Source organism: Gadus morhua, chromosome 15 (assembly GCF_902167405.1).
Source record: "Gadus morhua chromosome 15, gadMor3.0, whole genome shotgun sequence".
Classification (NCBI taxonomy): Eukaryota; Metazoa; Chordata; class Actinopteri; order Gadiformes; family Gadidae; genus Gadus; species Gadus morhua.
This window is the reverse complement of record NC_044062.1, coordinates 14,750,774-14,759,089: the sequence shown is the minus strand read 5'-3', so window position 1 is coordinate 14,759,089 and position 8,316 is coordinate 14,750,774. Positions and strand designations below refer to the sequence as shown.

At 41.8% G+C, this 8,316-nt stretch overlaps 1 protein-coding gene across 1 annotated transcript in view; it reads left to right on the top strand.

Moving 5' to 3' along the window:
- pdzd8 (PDZ domain containing 8) overlaps positions 1–8,316 on the top strand; it is a 33,936-nt gene that overhangs the window by 1,346 nt on the left and 24,274 nt on the right. The gene's annotated exons all lie outside the window — the stretch shown is intronic.

Sequence of the window (8,316 nt, the reverse complement as noted above, 5' to 3'; positions counted from 1 at the left end):
TTTGACAGTAGTGGAGTCAAAAAGAGGAGCCTATAAATAAGACTTGACAGCATGCAGGCCACAACAACACAGCTAGTGTTGCTGGTAACAGTTGACAAATGGCCTTGAGACATCTCCTCACACATGGTCAAACAATCCTTGCCTACCACACTTGACCCTAAACCAGGCGATGACGGGGGAACCAGACCTCATTTTGATGGTCCAAATCCTGTAACCCAGGACAACTGGTAGGCCTACTTGTTGCCCAGTTACCCATATTCAAGGTTTGGGCAGACTTGAGCTCAGTCCAGTAATGGCTGCCAGTAGGCTGGGTATCCATGGCAACCAGGATGTAAGCACTAGTGACGCCATCTCCGTCCTGGAACCAACATCCAAGGCACGGAACTAATCCCAGGGTAGCCTTGGCCCTTGTGGGCTACGTTTTAGCTGGTTGTGTATTTGAGTTAACCCATACTTTCCAATCTGCTGTGGTCTATGGTGTGACTTAAAGACTGTACCACGTATTGTGGATAGCTTGGTCTGAAATGAACCAGGACACCTCCTCAAACCTTCCTGGCTTCCCTCCTAGATGTTGTACCATCTCAGGGCTCTGTTCTACGATGAATGTGTGGGTTTGTTGTTGGTCTCGTGTGTGGGTTTGTGTGAATACATTTCCATGCACTTGACAATTGTGATTCTGTTTTCGAAATATGTGTTGATTCTGAAAAAAACACCAGCATTTATGTACAAATGTATAAATAGATAGTAGGGTTTTGTATGTGTATTGGAAGTTGTGGTATGTTTGAGTACATTAATCACGATTCTGTTTTTCAAATATTTGGTTGTTTCTCAAAACGACTACTTTGATCGAAAATATGTTTTCTTGTGTTGAAATGAAGTTACACATAAGCACCTTATTCAGACTCTGTTGACATGTTTACCTGAACTGAATGTAGGCTGATGGTGTAGTAGGGTGATGTCTTACTGGTCTCACTGTATTAGGTTGCTGTATGCTAAAGGTATCGTAGAATGATGTTTACCTGGCCAGACTGTAGGCTAAATGTGCAGTAGGAATCTGTTTACCTTGTTGGAGGTCAACAGGTTGGGATTTAGGATTGATTAGAAACATTTGAAGTAACGGTTTTGATTTATAGACCATGAGACTAAATCGTTGCAATAACCCCTAATAGAAAGATATTTACAAAAAGAAAAAGAAGAAGAAACTAGTATTTCATTAAACAAGTGCTATACTCATGGGTGCAAAAACAGCCAAATAAATCAACTTAATATGAAAACACCCTTTCAGATAATGACACAGATAATACTGTTGTTGCACACTATAATAACAAGACATTCGTATTCATTCCCAATTATCTGTGGTTTATATTAAGAAACAAGTGTAAAATTGAGTCCAAAATGTATGCCCTCACAATACCATGAATGGCCCATCAAACCCTTGACCCTGGCAGAGGTATTGCTTTGCTCCACCTGTCATGCCTGACAGGTTCACAGACCTATTAATTGCCCAGCTCTATTTCAAGGTTAAAGAAATGGCTTTCTGACTAAATCGATTAGAAAAGATGGACAGATGTCACACAAGCTGAAGGTAATGGAGAGTGAGGAGAGAGAGTGCATTCAGCAGTTTACTTCCTCTTGCACCCACTTCCTGTCGCCTTTCCATTTGTTTTTTATCATATTGTTGATCTTTATTTTTTTTCTCTTCCTTCCTGATTTGGTTGAGTCTACTTTACAACACGCTCACAGAGCAGAGATTGTATTCTAGTTTTAATATTCCGTGATTGTTTTTTATTTATGCATGTTAAAGCACATGTTTGCTGTTCCAGTGCTAAACAACCAGATAATTGGTATTAGCGGCACACATCAAGGCATGTTGGTTAGTTAGCCTTGTGGTAGTTTGTCGGCCATGTTTGCTGTTTCACATCATGTTGGCCTGGTCTAAGTCAATTCAAGTTTATCAGGCCATTATTACAATAACATTCAGAGAAAAATAGCCTCCATTAAGCTGATCAGAGGATCTATACTAACCGCTCGCTAACCGCTTGCTAACCACTTTTCTTTAACAACAATGTGCTGTAGCAATTTTCAGATCATTGACTGCTTTAAAACAGAAAATGGATCCCTAAACCTGTCTTTGTATCGTGTTGGGCTGTTGTACCTTATTCTATGTAGTTGCTTGGCAGACGTACTTTAATGAGTCAAAAGTTCTTTATAATCTGATAAAGAAACAAGGCACTTTTTTGAATAGTAAGTTAATGGCAGGTAAAAAATGCCACCAAACAGTCTGCAAATGGATGGCTCGTTCAATATCACAGGTTTACAACAGGGCTACATGCCAAAGACAAGGCATTTATTTCAGAGCCTGTGAAGGAAATTTGAGATCATCATCTTGAAAAAACCTAACCACACTGTTAGTCTGGTATTGGGTATTTGGTCTCCCCACAATGTCTCCGGTTTCAGTGGGAATTATTCCATACCACATCAGTCATGGATCTATATGGACAAAAAAAAAAAGCTGTCTGCAGTATCTTCTTTCGCTGTCAGTGCGCTGACTTGTGACATTAGACCGAGCGGATAAGCATTTCCCTGAAGTATCTCTTGCAAACCAAATTGTGGAGATGCGACCTTAGAACATGTTCTGCTTATTTTGGTTTTGCCCCTTTTTAAATGGTTCTATGGGCCTGGAAATCTGTCTCTCTCTCATTAATCATAATGATACAATATGCTAAGCTAGCCAAATAACTAGCTTAAAGAGTATGCTGTTGTTCTGAACAGGGGGGTATCAGATACTTTACCAAAAATAACTATGGAGAAATCCCTGAGGGGATTCATTATAGAGGAAGTTTTCTATGGTATCCTCAAGCTAATTTCACAGCTTCAAATCTAATATAAAATTCATAATTATTGTCATGCACAACTCCATGACAATTGTCATGACCAACTCTACATTTAACAAATTACAAGGGGGGGGTGTCGATGATGAGGATGAAAGTATAATAACATTTATTGAATGTAAAGAAAGGTCAACCTAAAAATAATTATTTCAATGTAAATTGCCTCCATGAAAGGGAGTCCAAGCAGCCACCAAGGTGGATCCCCTGTTTGTACAGTGCACCCTTTTCCCTGTGAACGCATCCGTCAGCCTGGAGACAAAACGCTGTGACAGCATGGGTTCCAATTTAGCATCAGTGCCCCCAATTCCCCCGCACATGGACCCATACCTCAGGCAGCTCACCCAGCCACGCTGACCCACGCTGCAGCGCCTCTCCCCGGGGACCCTCTCAAAGGGTGGGCCCGGGCCTAAATGTTGGACCGCAGACTGGAGGGTTGTGCTGCTAGTGGGGTTGACTTGTATAGTGACAAACTCCTACATGGACCATTTAACAACATTTTACAAATTGTCTTTTTGGCTGATGCAAACTTATTATACTCTAGATGCTTTTCTTTAGCGTGCCATGGTTTAATATGTAAAAATGACAGATGAATAGACATTAATAAGAAAAAGAAGTGACAAATGCTGGCATCATGACAACGCCTTGCATCTCGGTTTCCCTAATTTTTGCGGTGCATGCCAACCCGACACCAGCCTGAACAGAAGGGGATGGAGTTTCCTTGTGTTCACACATCATTACTAATTCCACGGGAGTTACGCTTTTGTAGTTGTGATGATCACACGCAGTGCGTGGTTATCATGTGCTCAGGGACGAATGGGGAAAGTTGTGTCAGTTCATATGCAAACAAGGATCAGATTGTTTGATGCCGAACTTCAGGGACAACCGCACAGTTGTTCCGAAGGAAAGCTTCTCTTTTTACTTACCGTTCAAAGGCTATTGGTGTGGATGCAGCATCAGTGCTTTGAATCATGCTTGGGTTTAACTGCACCTGCTGCAGGATCATCTAGCAGTGGGGGTGTTTGAATCACAGCCCAAAGGTTGTAAGGTTCGGACCCCAATGTGTGCGTTCTACTATATGTAGCCTTGAGGGATCGGTCATACTTTCTTCTTAGGAATATCTGTAAGTTGCTTTGACTAAATGTGTCTTCTTTGTTCTTCAAATGGCTTGTAAGCAGGTGTAATTGTATGCATGCAACAGTACCAAGAAGATATCCTTACACCAACAATCATAACAATATTGATAGCTTTTTTCTAATCTAGCCCTATCATAAAACACATTGGAAGTACAGTCTTTCTGTATTAGCTCTCTTGCTGTTTATTTAAACTTATACAGTAAGTGTAGTGCTTTTTTTTTTAGGCATCATCAACTTGTAAAGTCAGTTCATGATGATTATAACTGCTGTAATATATTCCTGCACTGATCAATAATGTGTATTGAATCACGGCCTGATGCTACGTTGCCAGGTTCCTGCAGATCGCCAATTCTGGTGTCGGGCTTCTCGCTGTGCGATGATGTAATGCTGATGATGTAAAAACTCTGCCAGCGATCACATGACCGAGCAGCAGTGACCAGGCCACTGCTGCTATAGGCTTTAGTGTGTGTGTGTGTGTGTGTGTGTGTGTGTGTTGTGTGTGTGCGTGTTTGTGTGTGTGCGTGTGTGTGTGTGTGTGTGTGTGTGTGTGTGTATTCGTTCATCATCCTTCCGGAAATGATCCCAAAATTCCCGAACATGGAAGTATCCGAAAACCTAAACTGGATAAAAATAAATTGATATCCAATAGTCAGTTCAGCTATTGGATATCAATAAGAATTGTTGGGGGGAAGACGCAACTTATGTGGGGAAGGAAATGGAATACACTTTCCCCCACACATTCTCGGCTCCTCGCTTAGCTGCTGTCCAGGGTTGTTGTGTGTTACATAAGGGCTGGACATCTGCTTACTCTGCCCCTGCGACCCAGCCTTGAAAATCCAACTGTTGACCTTTTTAACACATGCACATGATGTCTATCATCAAGCTCTTGATAATTCATTTGTTTTTGTGCAAATATAAGTTGCTATATTTACACAAGCAGTTTGGGAACAAGGTACATCCTGCCACCTTTAGCTCTGGGGTTAAAACCTTAATATATACAATACATCCATGAAGGTATCAAGGGGTTGTGATACTTTATAGGTCAAGGGTAAATCCATCAGTTTCCAATGTTTAGTATTGAATCATTTGGCGTCCAGCGTTTAGTTTGTCTCATTGCCCTTCACCCCCTATATGCTCCACATGTGGTCATCAGGATTACTGTCTGAAACATTAGTCTACATTTCCGTGCCAGGTCCCTCCACAGCGTTTAATCCTCTACCTCCGACTCTAGCTTGATTAAACTGGGATTTAACCCATCTTCCATAGTTCACCGTGGAGCGAAACATTTTGGAAAATCAGGGAGATATGGCACTCGCACGTATGTTTTTAGATGAGCTTATTATATAAGTGTTCATTTGTTGGAGCCCTACTGGTATAAACAACTGATATGATAGTCAACCGAGTTTTATATTTATTAAAAACGTGTGTGTTTTTTGTTCTGTTTATTTTTCATCAAGTGTGCGTGACCTGTATGGATGTTTTTCTGCTCCCGTTTTAATCCCTGTGAGCAGGCTTAGTGAGCCGTAGCGGTCATTCCATCATATCCCACTCTGACTGCATCACAATTGATTCTCTGCTCTTCTACAATAAGGGTGTTCTTCATCCTCTCCTTCTGTTCCTTTCTGTCTCAAACGCCCGACTCCTGACCAAGTAGAGGGAGGTGTTGTGGAGGATGAAAAGGGCCCCTTCAAACTCCTGGGAGCCCTGCAGTGTTTGTATACTACAATAACTGTTGACCTGTAGGGCTCGCTGTCAGAGTTTGTACTTAAGGTTGGGGGAGGGTCAATTTTTTACAATTATATTTTATTTGTATTTTCTTCGTTTTTTACAGTTTAATCTAGAGCAGGACAATAGTAATGTTACTATTTCCCTCAGGATTAATCAAGCCTTCTGAGTCTGAAATGGAAGGCCACATGCTTTTTCTTTTTCACAAACACTAGAATACCAATGAAAACAACTTGACTAAGACCAGATCCTCCTGTACATTAATCTCGTATGCGCCAGCAAGTCTTTTTCCAAAGTGTTGTCAAGGGGGCGCTTATCGCATCAGAATGTTGTGATTAGAAGCAGGAATGTCTGGCTCTTTGTCTACTTAAACCCCCCCAGTCTCATTACTAAAGCACCTGTAAGCCTGCGCACGACGAGACCAGAGTCTGCCTTTACTCCTCTGAATAAATCAGAAGAGTTGGGTTCACATGTGTTTGAGCCCCACTTTTAACCCACGCTCCGAGTAAACGGGCATGGTAACACAAGCCACTTTCAAAACCTCGTAAAGAATCTCGTAAGTGGGCACATTCAAGTTTTATAAGACAGGCGTTATCCCCCCTTGTTTGAAAGGTGAAGCAGCGCCGTGTTGTTACAGGGTGTGATGGGTAACTTAAAGACCAGCATTGAGGACAGTAAGTAAGGTATCGTATGGTGTGAGTATAGGGGCTGAGGCCGGGAGGAGGCTGCAGACAGCCTGGTGAACACGCGGGCCAACGCGCAGGGCGCAGAGTATCCCGGAGGAGGTGTCGTCTAATCCATTTTTAATAGAGCTCCACTGGCCAAGGCTAATGGTGACTGAGGAACGCGATACGCTCCTGTCTGCCCGCTTGTTCTGCAAAGGGGACAAAATGCAAGCTTGTTTTCCAATTAAGAAGACTTGACAGTGTCCAGGGCCTTTTGCTAACAAACTACCTTATCTGGGTGTTGGCAACTGCACACTCTTTTCGTACACTTATTTATTTGTATTGGTACCAGAACTCCCAATGACCTGTTCCAGCACATGAAAGCATGTGAGTGAAGTGATCTTGGTTGGCCTATGACTCTCGTTGACTTGTTTTTGCCACATCTATCCACATCTATCGATCTATACCTTCTCTAAAACACTAACCAGTTTGCTCCTGAGGGCAAATATGTGTCATCATCCAGATACATTTCCATACAATATGCACTTTAAAGAGTTATGTGTGGTCGCTCAACTTTTTAATTGATGGGTTGTATATCACATATTGTTCAGTGTTGTCTTTATGAATGGAATGTGATACAACAGAAATTACTTGCTTGCGTGGCGATGCAGTTTGTTGGAATGTATACCTCGAGCTGCTTGGGGCCTTTGTTTGTGTTCTTCACAGCAATGCAGCTAAGGATAATGAGAGGTGTGTTTTTTTCACCTCACATAGTTGGCACCAGGAGCCCAGAACTAGCAATGTTTTTTTTCTCTAGCAGGGGGATCGAAATGGCAAAAATTTCATCCGGGAAGGTCAGTACCTCTTTATCTCCTCTCGTCACAAGATGTCCTTTCTCTATCGACCCAAAAGAACGTGGATTCAGTACTGCACTGTACCAGGAGAACAAGTAGCTGTTTGTGTTAGGGGTCAGGGGGGTAAAGTTGAGTCAGTGTCATCTGCTAGACAGAGATACCGGGAGTGAAACAATAAGGACTGATTACCGCACAGCGTTTTACCCTCAGAACTGACTGAATTTTATGCTGATGCAGAGCATTTCATGATACAATACTCAAAAATATATTGTACGATTCTCTTATTTTCTGTTGTTTTATTATCAAAACATGAACAATAAATGTTCTGTAATTGCTCTATCTTTTTACAATTTCAAATATGAGCATAAGTGACATAATAGCTCCCCTTTACATTTTGGCAACAAGCTTTCACTTTCTGGAACTTAATAGACACCAGACCGGAGCAAAGGTTATCACAGAGATAAGTGTAATGGATATAGGACTGGTGTACCTCATGTGCTCCAACAGTATGCTGGTAGGGAGAACAGTTTTCTCTCAGGCCTTAAGGGCTTCAAGCGCCACCCTAATCCTTATTGTTTCCACACCCACTGAGGGCCTGGCTCGGCCTTTTGAAGTCTAAGTCAACATTGATTGTTCCCTTGATGTAGACAAACTGTTGAGTTTTGTTGATTGAGCTATAGTATATAAGACTACTGAGTGAATGCATAATTTATTCAACACTTTATTTTTTTATAAATCATAAATTTTAGTAATTTGTGCTTAAATGGCATTTCATGCACTTTTGAGGCTTGGCAGAATAGTTCTGTTCCAGGTGGGGTGGCCCTTTGGGTGTACCTCGGTACTTGCCAAACGTGTTTATTAAAATCAGTATCAATTTCTCTTGACGGAACCGCCTTGAAACTTGTTGCTTGTCTAATAAACTTGGAATGGGGAGGGCTGGAATCCTAGAACTGGTGTAGACACATTGGGTGCACACAGTGAAACCTGCTGAGCCATCCAAACGTATGTGAAACACTAATGAGCATGGAAACAATAGAAACAGTTGGAA